The following is a 12,268-nucleotide window of genomic DNA, read 5'->3' on the forward strand; positions in this document are numbered from 1 at the left end:
GCTACTAATAAATTTAAACACTTTGGTAATAATAATGTTGAGAAGAGCCTCTGCAAATGTTAAATGAAAGACATTAATTCTCTGTAGCTCTGAGCTGAACATTACCCGCACCATCATTTTGAAAAGTTGTAAGAGTTGAGGAGGGTATGTGGATGTTTGAGGCGGGAGTACCTCAGCGGTCCTCGGGGCATAGGAAAAATACAGAGTAACACAGAACCTTAAACCATCTGTCACAGAAGTGGACGACTTTTCTCATCCACAACCCGCTGAGTCAGACATCGCTGTGGTGGAGGACCGTGATTGGTCCTGAGCTGTGTCATCAGTTAGCTAAGCCTATAAACTGTAACCCATTGGTTAGCATTGTCCCGTTGAGACGCCTCGAGCCGTTTCGTCTTGGTGTTTTGAAACCGTTAGTGGAGGTCGGATCCATCACACCCCGATGGTGGGCATACCCAGCTTTACGGTCCTTTCCTCTCCAATGAAGACGGTTAATTACAAAATAAAAATCTTAAATTGAACTCTGCCACACTTTAAACTAGTGACTGAGACTATAAAGTCACCAGGAAGGGTTTGGTTTTTTTTTTCTGCAGCCTTCTTGTTACTATCAGAAGTCTTCACCTGGACGGGATGCAAGAAGGAACAGAGGTTCAAGGCACTTCACATTAGCTTTACAATTCAGAAGTTATGTCCATCATTTATAGAGTGAATGCTCCAGCTCCAGTAACGGCGGAAGCCATGGCTCACTCATTCTTGTCTCCCTCTCGCTATTGAGGGAGTATCCTGCCATCTGCAGTCTGATAAGTCAGAGCTACACGAGGGTCTGGAGAGTGTCATGCGGCGGTGCGTCTATTCCCCTTCAATCACTTTCAACCAAATTGAAAAGCCTTAAGTAGAGGGTTTTTTTTAAAGAAAATTAACACTCGTATGAATGAAGATTATGTTTCATAGACTCCAAGTAAAGGGCACAGGCTGGAGGCGCTGGGTTGGCCATTTCTGATTAGATGGTATTAAAATCTAATGCCATCTAATCATTTCTCTGTCTTTGTGTATTTTTAATCAGTTTTGATCAGACTGACTCTGTTACGTCTTTACTCTGCTGGCTGCATTTCTTTGTGTTGGCACATGACTGAGAATTTACATTTACATACTGCTGTCTTTGGCCAAACCCACTGTCAGTGTCACTGCAAGGAAATCACAAACTCAGCAAGTGTTGGTCACTTGGATTATTTTAAGATATTCAAACTAAAGGAAGATTGTTTGTTTTGACTTTTTGCTGTGTAACCATCTTGATCATCATTCTTTATAAAACGATAAAGCATGAAAGAAGCCATAAAGATGTTTTCGGGGGGCGGATAAAAACAGTAATTGGAACACAAACAGCCGAAGGTTTCTCTCAGGGTTTATGTCTCTCACTTTTTTCACGGAAGCATTTGCAATTAATTTCCCTCAGAGCAAATGGCTTTAGTCATTAAAAAAATATGTATCTCTAAAAGAAACGCGCAGCCCCCCTCAACATTTAATTAGGTCAACATTAAGACTAAAGACATGAAGCGCTGCATCTCTCTGTGCCTGTGTTTTCTCCTCTGCGTCTTTCAGTCTGTCGCCCGCTCTCTTTCTTTCTTCTTCAGCTTTTCTTTTTTTCACTCCTGATTTGCTCTCCTCTCTTTGACTTCAAAGGGGAGGGGTTACGTGAGGAGAATACGAACGGCCTTATTGCCAAAGAAGCAACGACAACTGATGAGATTACCCAGGTTAAATTAATTTAACCTGATCCATTTAATATAACAGCAACAACAAGACTGCTGGGCAGACTCATCTCTTTCTTACTAGTCTCACTTATTCTGGATAGCTAAATAAGCAAAAACAGGCCTTTATACAATACAATACAATACAGTTTTATTTATATAGCACATTTAAAAACCCAAAGGCACACCAAAGTGCTTCACAGTAATATGGAGAATCAACATAAGTCAATAACAGGGTACAGATCGGGCACTAGCACAGACAGGATAGAGGCACTAACAGACCAGGAGAGTTAGATAAATACAAAATCCACTAAGAAGACAAAAACAGCAGTAAAATTAGTAATAAAATAATAAATTTAATAAAAGATTTAAAGATTTAAAAGTTTAAAATTTAAAAGGGTATTAACTGGTCAGGAAAGCCAAGTCCAATAGATATGCTTTCAATCTTGATTTAAAGGATTGGATAGAGTCCACGGCTCGAATAGAAGCAGAGAGGCTGCTCCAAAGGTTGGGTGCAGCTGAAGGCACGATCGCCTCTGGTCTTCAGTCCAAACTTAGGTTGGGCCAGGAGTAATTGACCTGATGATCTTAATGCACGACAAGTGTGTACAGATTGAGGAGGTCAGTGAGGTAGCTGGGCCCAATGTTATTCAGGATTTTAAAAGTGAGTAGCAAGATTTTAAACTCAATGCGATATTTGATTGGTAACCAGTGCAGATCAACAAGAGCCGGAGTAATAGGGTCAAATTTTCTAGCTCCAGTAAGAAGGTGAGCCGCAGCATTCTGAAGGAGCTGCAGTCTTCGAAGAGAGAAGGCCTGGAGACCACAGTAGAGAGAATTACAATAATCTAACCTGGAGGTCACAAAAGCGTGGATACGTTTTTCCAGGTCCCCGTGTGGTATATAATGCTTAGCTTTAGAAATCTGGCGCACTTGGAAAAAAAAACAGATTTAACTACAGATGACACTTGCTTATCGAGCTTAAAGGAGCTATCCAAATAGACACCCAGGTTACGCATAGAATCAGAGAGAGAGTTAGCTAGGGGCCCCAGCAGGGCAACAAGCTGGTCTCTCAAGGAATATGGCTGTCGAACACCAGAACTTCAGTTTTTTTCTCATTTAAAACGAGAGAATTATCTGACAGCCAATCTTTAACCTCGCTCAGGCAATCGAACAGGGAGTTCAGTGGTGCTGCCAAATCATCAGTCAGTTGACAATAGATTTGAATGTCATCAGCGTAAAAGTGATAAGAAATATTGTATTTTTCAAATATGGAGCCCAAGGGTAGCATATACAAAGAGAATAATAAAGGGCCCAATACAGACCCCTGGGGAACACCACAACAGAGAGGGGCAACAGAGGAAGAGTATCCTCCCATCACAACAGAGAAGGATCTATCAGTGAGGTAAGAATTAAACCAGTTAAGGGCAGAACCCTTGATGCCTACAACATGCTCTAGCCTCCTCAAGAGAATATTATGATCAACCATGTCAAAGGCTGAAGACAGATCCAATAAAACTAAAACGGCAGCAAAGAGTCAGCAAATACAAGAAGATCATTATAGACTCTTAGCAGGGCCGTTTCAGTGCTATGGTGTGGCTTAAAGCCAGACTGGTATTTGTCAGTAATATTATTTGGGGCGACCGTGGCTCAGGGGGTTGGGAAGCGTATCTGTAACCGGAAGGTCGCCGGTTTGATCCCTGGGCTCTCTGTCCTGGTCGTTGTGTCCTTGGGCAAGACACTTTACCCTACCGCCTACTGGTGTTGCCCAGAGGGGCCGATGGCAGCCTCGCTTCTGTCAGTCTGCCCCAGGGCAGCTGTGGCTACAACCGTAGCTTGCCTCCACCAGTGAGTGAATGAATAGTGGCATTGTAAAGCACTTTGGGTGCCTTGAAAAGCGCTATATAAATCCAATCCCTTATTATTTGCAACTAAGTAAGCCTGTATTTGGAGAAAGATGGCTTTTTCTAAAATTTTTGAAAAAAACTGAAGTTTTGAGATTGGCCTATAATTGGCAGGGTCTTTCTGATCAAAATTGCTTTTTTTAAGAACGGGGTGCACTACCGCATGTTTTAAAGCAGTCGGGACACAGCCCACTACCAATGATAAATTCATTAAAAATAAGATGCAAGGCCCAATTTCCTCAAAACTTTCTTGATAATTCGGGATGGAAGGATATCGTGCACAGAATTTGAGTTTCTCAATTGTTCAATTATTCCCTTAAGAGTGGGGAGTGATAACACCTCAAAGTGAGAAAAGGTGGACATGCATCCTAAAACTCTTGTGCTGAACAGGATTCAGCACAAGAGAGTGAGAGTGTGAAGCCTTCAGTAATAAAACTTTTCCACTAAAATGATTAAGAAATTGCTCACAGAGAGCCTGAGAGGCTGAGCTCGAAGAGTCTGGACAGGGATTTATCACCGAATTAAAAATTTTGAATAACATTCGGGGGTTGTGGCTCTCAATAATGTCTGATAGGAAAGCTGCTTTAGCTGCTTTTACTGAGTTCTGGTAGAGAAAGCGGCTCCTACAAAGAATGTCATAGGATATCTGAAGCCTGTCTTTTTTCCACCTCCTTTCAGATTGACGGCAGACACGACATAAAGCTCGTATAGTGTCATTTAGCCATGGTTGATGAGAAGTTCTGGGACGTTTCATCTTTATAGGGGCCACAGTATCTAAGATGGAACAACAGGTGGATAGCATAGCTTTGGCAAAATCATCAACCAAGGGAGGTGTGTAACAGTTAGTATCAGTGAAGTCTGGATCAAAAAAGGCAAAGTTTAAAAAGGCTGTAATGAAGTTAGCCACAGTCTCAGAGTTAATGATACGTACAGGGCGATGACAGCCTTTAGAATTTAAATCAATTGCACATAGCTCAACATCAAACATGACCAAAAAATGGTCAGAAATACCAGCATTATCAACGTCCATAGTACAAATATCCAAAGCATATGAGAGGACCAAATCCAAGGTATGGCCTTTAAGATGAGTTGGTTCCCTGACCCACTGTGTAAGGTTAAAACAGTCAATTAGGGCATGAAAATCCTTGGCTAGGGGGTCATCAGCACAACAAATATGTATGTTAAAATCTCCAGTAATAAGGGCTTGGTCATAACTTAATAAAAATGACCCCAAGAAGTCAGCAAATTCACCAATAAAAGACCTATTATATTTAGGTGGTTGATAAATCACAGCACATAGAATCGTTGGGGGTCCGGCAAGCTCCAATAGTTGAACCTCAAAACTAGAATAGGTAGGAGAGGGCAGTTGCCGAACTTTTTTAAAAACAGAGGCCACGCCTCCACCTCTTCCCGAGGGTCTCGGTGAACTGAAGAACACACAGTCCGGAGGTAGTAGCTCTGAAAAGGAAGAGGACTCACCAGGACGAATCCAAGTTTCAGTCAATAACAGAGCATCAAGCTGAGAGGTGAGGAAGAGGTCATTTAAGATGAAGGTTTTATTCACCAGTGATCTTGCGTTTAATAAAGCCATCCGAGAGATCGGCATCTTATTTCTTCTGGAAGAACGTCTTAGCTGGCTTAAATGCCTGTGCCGTACACCATCGCTGGGGGACCCAATCCAAACACGAACAGGCAGAGAGACTACCGGAGAAACCGGACAGGCTGTTTACCGACCGGACAGATCCAGCGATGGCTGAGCAGCCTGAAGGACAATGGACAATGGATCCCGAGCGGATGGAAGTCGTATAATCCCCGCGGTGGTGAGGGAATTAGCTGCAGCTGATGTTTTAAGGTAAGCCTTAAAGCGAACCCGAAACCCACTCCGTTTGCCCCGCTTCCTGTAACGCTTCTTAGGTGGGGGGCAGAGAGAGGAACCGTATGAACCAGTGGAGAGATGATACGTGGAAAGGAAGCAGCTCCCAAATTCCAGCCTTGATCCAACCCAGCACAGGGGGGAAAATGAAGATTTAACAGAGTATCCCGGTCATAGGTGATTAATGCATAACCATCTGGGGGGCATAGTGCCAGAAAGATAGCAAATAATAAACAAATATCAAGGAAAAGAGCTGAACAACAGAGACGACGATGGCCTGCCGTACACGCTGGCGCCATCTTACTCTCTGTAGGTATGAACTTATTTTCAACTACAGGGAATAGCTGTCTAATCAATGGGCACAGACACTCGTATTCCCCATGTTCAGTAATAATAATAATATATACTTTATTGATCCCTGTGGGGAAATTCCTCTCTGCATTTAACCCGTTCACTCAGTGGGCAGCCATTGGGCGCCCGGGGAGCAGTGTGTAGGGATGGTGCCTTGCTCAGAGGTACCTCGGGGGAGCCAGTCAGTGGATTCGAGCTCTCGACCTTCCGATCATGGGGCCACTACTCTACCTACTGAGCTATCCCTGCCCCATCAAGGTAACTCTTAGAATTTCCACCTTTTAGTTATAGCCAAATTAACATCTTTTCAATTCTTTGTGTTTAGCAATAGGTGGGCTTGTGTTTTTCTCTTTGTTTTTTTCTTTTTTTGTGAGCTCACATCTAAAATTGCTGATCTCCTGTTCTGTGCTAAAGGACAACTGTGGGCAAAGTCCTGTCCAAACCTTGTCTGGGGTTAATCTTACATTTCTAGTATGTTAGCTTGTTGATGCTGAACCTCGGAGAGTGCTGGCAGCGCCGTGGACCAGGTTGCTGCGGCACAGTGTGAAAGTTGTGAAAATCCACCCACACCTTTAGTCACAGGCCTGCTCGTCACATGAGCACAAAATCTAGGATTTCTTGTCAGTTTTTATTCATTGATTTTGATCTCCTGATGATGTACTCGTTCAGCTTCTTTCCAACTAATCATTTGATAAAACGAGTTCAGGATCAGGAAAATGCAGAAGGTCAGTGTTTTTAAAATCACAATAATCTAATTACTTCATAGTGATTTTACTTATTTAAATTTCCTTTAGGGCTAAAAGAAATAATATAGAAAAGTCAAATCAATTAAGAAACCAATTTCAAAGGATATTATCCTATAGATTAAGGATAATAGGATTAAGACCCATAACATTTTAAAGGTTCAACTTTTTAAATGATTTATTTCTGTCTGTGTAAAATTATATAAGCCTATAAGAATTAAGAATTTTGCCTATATTAAAAAATATTATTATAAATTGGTTCTGACACACTATTTCAGATTTCTGCCATCTGGTTATTCTTACACACACACGTATAATATCAGTATCTTCTTTAATATCTGTAACAAATTTCTTTGTTTTAAGCCTCACGTGAGTCATAAGGCGATAAAAGTCACATTAATGATCTGCTTTGACAAAATCTTTTGATCACGCTATTACACTAACTAGCAGATGCCTACGCTGCAGTAATGTTTAGTCTATTGTTATGTGGTTGCTAGGCAACATGACAACGTCTCATAAAATATCACAGATAATCAAAGTTTTGCAGATATGAAGTAGACGTTATTGTGATAACGCTGTAAGGTGTTCGAGGTGGAAAAATGTTCAAAGCAAGTCATTTTTGCCCGTTGCCCCTAGCAAGGTGGTTGCTAGGCAACATGATGATATCAAAATGTGTGACAGAGATATATAGATGTACCCCTGTACGAAGCTTAGATGATTGTGTAGGAGGAGTCTGTGGACAGACAGACAGAGAGAGGTGTGGCTCAACTGTGGTGGCTCGATCAGACTGAAAATCTGATTTTTCACTTGTTTTGTGTCTTTTAAAATATTGTTAAAAAATTCGAATTGAGAAATAATGAATGAATATTGATTATTTTTTATATGTAAGAAAAACACATGAGTATCAAATTGACTAAAGTTCCTGATTATCCTGAATGTCCAGTAACCTCTAACCTTTCCATCAAACTGTGTCAGGAAGGATAAACTTATATTGAGCAGTATAGTATGACCAAGACATGCCTTACAGCTGCAGCTGGTCCATGGGTGCTGCACGCTGCCTGCCCACTACTCCCAATGCTTAAGATGGGTTAAATGCAAATCACTCTATGGGGCTCGGTAAAGGCTGCACTGCTCTCTTATCTTATTATCCTATAGGCCAGTATGACTGTTTTGCTCTGAAAAGGCAAAAAGTGAGCAGAATAGTAGGTCCTATTGTTCTCTCTTGTTTATATCTGTTGCAGCACATTACACCCCCTTTATTCACGCTCACATGGCTCCAGCTGCATTTAGAGCTGAAGTTCAGCAAAGGACAGCGTACATACTGGAGTTTGCTTCCATCCAATTAAAATGAATTAGCTAAGAGGCATGAAGGCAGTGTAATATATGACTGGCACAGAGTAACACAAAACACTTTGTCTCAAAAGTCATTCCTTTAATATTAAAGCCTGCCGTCCAAAATGAAGACGTATCTTGTTGGTCTGAAACGATTAGACGCTGCATTTTAAATCACTTTGTGCTCGGTGTTTTCTCTCTTCCGTCTCGTCCCATATTTCTCCTCTTTCATAATGTTGCTCTCTCTCTTTTTTCCTTTCTTTTCGCCCCTCGTGAGCTCACACTTCGGATGCTGTTTGAAGCTGACTGCTAATTGGTTGATTTTCATTGACATTAAATCCTGCCTCTAAGCCGAGTGAGAGTCGTGCATGAGCGTGTGGGCGTGTGTTTATAGATTCCCTGAAAGACAGAGCGACGGAGAGAATGGATGGAGGGGTTGATGAAAAAGGGAAATATTATGTAAGTCGAAGCTGCGTTTAGATTAATGCCTGCTTTTGTTTGGGCTGAAATGAAAAAGGGGATGCAGGACGAGAGACGGTGAGACAAAGATGCAGACAGAAAAGAAAGAGACAGAAGTGGTCATTTGGAAGAAGAAGAAGAACAGTTTATTCTAAAACGTCTTCATCTTTGTACTTGTTAGTTTTACGACTGTCAGCAGATATTAACGAGTTCTTCAACCGAAGCAATAAAGCGACTAACTCTACAAATTGCTTGTGCTGTATTAATTCATAATTCACCACGGTCTACTTAAGGCCAGATGAGACAGCAGTAGAATAAAGACTTTTCATTGGTGTTTCTAATGTCCCTGCACTGCTGCACATGTAGATTCATTCCTCTGATGGGTTTGTTTGCAGGTGAACGCAGCTTCTCTCAGTTTAAAGAGGACAGTCAAAAATGAAAGTGTCCATAATGAAGTGATAGGCTTTTGGCATTGATGCAGCTTTCTACTCAGTGTCAGCAGCGTGTTGTCTTTTAAATATGGCAGCAGCTGAAGCTTACGAAAGCGGCCAACTGTCACTTTCGGCATTGTTTACTGTGCTGATTGTTTTCTAGATCGGGGATGTCAAAGTCATTCATCGAGGTCCACATAGAGCCTGTTTTGAGCTTAAGTGGGTCAGACAGGTGGAAATCCCCTCTCTGTCACTTTGAAGATGTTTAACTACACATTTAATCCCTGAGATATCTCATTATAAGAAGGAGAAGTGCAGTTTCAACAGCTTGTCTCAGTTTTTCTAATAAAGAAATGCTGCTGTAGTTAGAGAATTCTGTCTATCAGTAAAGACAGATCTTGTAAGAAATAGGGCTGGGCCATATCATACCGTTCACGGTAATACCGGTATAATGTTGGGCAACGACAAGAAAATGAAATATCGCGATAGAATATGGGTAAAACGTACATGCGCAGTGCCTTTGTTTACATACATACATGGCGGCAACGCAGAATGAGAAGGGCGAAAGCGGATCGTTAAATGAAACGGATGAACCAGAATTGGTTTGTGAAAATGCTGCAACTTCAGTGGTGTTGAACTGGTTTGGCTTTCGTCCGTCAGATACACAACAAAGCACTATTTTTGGTGGCGCATGCTAGCGGGCCGTCGTTATTACCGTGTTGTTTGGAAAATACGGCACACTTAAAATCAATCCTTTGATTTTTATGAAAATCAACAGTGCCCCTTATAATCCTGTCTGCCTTATGTTTAAATTCTGGTTGTGTTTACTGACCTCGAAACGATTTTATGTACACGGCGCTCGAAAATCTGTCAAATGTTTCAGTACGACTTTGCTGAGCTACGAAGCCGCACCGCTTGATGGATTGTTGGAGCATTACGGCTACCTTAGTCAGGAGCCTCGCGTAGTGATACGTACTGTGCTTCAACATAATATTACCGTATTGTGTGTTTGTTTAACCTCTTTTAAAGTTTTGTGGTTATGCTGAGGATATGCCGGCCAATTTCCACTGGAAATGCCTTTTGGTCAAACTGTCAGCAAGGAATTTGCACTGTTAAATTTTTATATAACTTTAATGCACATAAAAAAACAGCTGCTTGTTTAAGTGAAAATACATTGATTTTTTTTTGCACTAATAAACTTGTGGAGTTGTAAAGTTTTTGTCTAGTGTCAATTATATCGTCAGTTATATCGTTATCGCAAATTTTCAAATCTATATCGTGATAAATATCGCCCTGCTCTAGTAAGAAATGTATAGAATTATAAATGATTTGTGGCAGCACATCACCTCCACAGTTTTGGAATTATAAAGCAGAAAGTTTTTATTTATTCATTTATTTATTTATTTGACTCTACATTGTAAAAAAATAAAAAATAAAAAAACACATTTTTATAGCCGATATTTAAAAAAACAGGAACTTTTTTCTATTACGTCATTACTTTAGTGTCGTATGATGGCTCTAGCGGTGGTCTTTATCAGCAGGAAAAGCTGTAAAATTTATGAAAATGTAATTAAAAGTCCAGTATTTTTGCCCTCCTTTACAAAGGGAACATTTCCAAAGATGGAAATAGGCCGGACTGGAGTCTTTTCAGGGCCACCGTATTTTGACACCATAGTTCTAGATGAATTGTTTGGTTTTTAAACAATCGTAAAAATGTCCTTAATCAAATTTCGTGTTCTCTTTTCTATTTGTGAAACTTGAATATGTTTAACTGAGGCAAGGATCGCTGTAGTCAAAGACGATTTCATTTCCACTTGCAGTCATTTCAACACAAACACTATACGCGTGCGTACGGGTGAGGAAGACCCCTCACAGACCAGAGCAGTAACACGAGATTTGACATGGATTGAGTGAAGCACTCTGTGGAAGGTGGTGCTGGATTGCAAAGCAGCTTGTGGATGTGCAGCAACTCTAGGCGGGCTAAAGAAGCTTAAATATTGCAATCCTATATGAGATCATCAGTAGGACGAGCCATCAGCTGGCGTGGGCCGGCATAACTGTTGCCCATTCAGTTTGTTTAAAACCCCTGTACATTATCAAAACAAAGAGTATGAAGAGATTACAAGTTCCAGCAACAGTGCAGTGGCCACAGTGAGGTCCATCCACCAGTTTTCCATCTTAACCATGTAAGAAATCCAGGGAGTTGGAGACGATCCCGCTCTCAACAACATGTGAATCAATATCATATAACTAGGTGACATAAGCGGTTCGCAGCCGAGTGTAACGCAGCGGGAATGAGGATCAGCACCTCCAAATCTGAGGCCATGGTTCTCAGCCGGAAAAGGGTGGAGTGCCCACTCCGGGTCGGGGATGAGTTCCTGCCCCAAGTGGAGGAGTTCAAGTATCTCGGGGTCTTGTTCGCGAGTGATGGGAGAAGGGAGCTGGAGATCGACAGACGGATTGGGGCTGCGGCTGCAGTAATGCGGACGCTGCACCGGTCAGTCGTGGTGAAGAGGGAGCTGAGTGTAAAAGCGAAGCTCTCAATTTACCGGTCGATCTACGTCCCTACCCTCACCTATGGCCACGAGCTGTGGGTAGTGACCGAAAGAACGAGATCGCGGATACAAGCGGCGGAAATGAGCTTCCTCCGAAGGGTGGCTGGCCTCTCCCTTAGAGATAGGGTGAGAAGTTCGGCCATCCGGGAGGGGCTTAGAGTAGAGCAGCTGCTGCTCCACATCGAAAGGAGCCAGCTGAGGTGGTTCGGGCATCTGGCAAGGATGCCCCCTGGGCGCCTCCTGGGCGAGGTGTTCCAGGCATGTCCCACCGGGAGGAGGCCCCGGGGCAGACCCAGGACACGCTGGAGAGATTATATCTCTCGGCTGGCCTGGGAACGCCTTGGTATTCCCCCGGACAAGCTGGAGGAGGTGGCTGGGGAGAGGGAGGTCTGGACCTCTTTGCTTAGGCTGCTACCCCCGCGACCCGACCTCGGATAAGCGGATGAAGATGGATGGATGGATGGATAGGTGACATAAGCTAAGCAGCCCTCACTATTCATTTAAAAGTGAAGGGTTTCTTGTCCTTGACCTGCCGATTGATAGAATTATTGCCCCATCCAGGTAAAAAATACTCTTAACCAGCTCTACTTTTATACACTTTCATCCTGCCGTGGTGTCAGCGATGTATGACTCTGCAGGTGATGTTTGACACATCGCTGAGGTGGATCTCTGGCAGAGAGTTGAATGATTGAAATGCTGCGTCTCGCGCTATAAATCATTTCTAAGTTCTCAAAGCTTTCAGTTTGTTCACATGTCTTTGTTTCACTTCTTCTGAGACGTGATCTAAATATTTATTGGCTGAAGACTTGCACTTGCGTGGTGGTGTGACTGGCATGTTGTAATGCTGCAGGTTTTATTTGTTTGCTTGGCTTTTT

The 12,268-nt window shown here is 42.3% G+C and overlaps 1 protein-coding gene across 2 annotated transcripts in view; it reads left to right on the forward strand.

The window, feature by feature from the left end:
* The window catches only part of LOC146547891 (protein FAM184A-like), an 80,291-nt gene that overhangs the window by 26,211 nt on the left and 41,812 nt on the right, over window positions 1-12,268 (forward strand). The window lies entirely within an intron of this gene.

The sequence above is a fragment of the Mchenga conophoros genome, linkage group LG23 (genome assembly GCF_057382185.1).
Source record: "Mchenga conophoros isolate Kocher_MC1m ecotype Shallow Benthic linkage group LG23, M_conophoros_male_GT1.1, whole genome shotgun sequence".
NCBI classification, from domain to species: Eukaryota; Metazoa; Chordata; class Actinopteri; order Cichliformes; family Cichlidae; genus Mchenga; species Mchenga conophoros.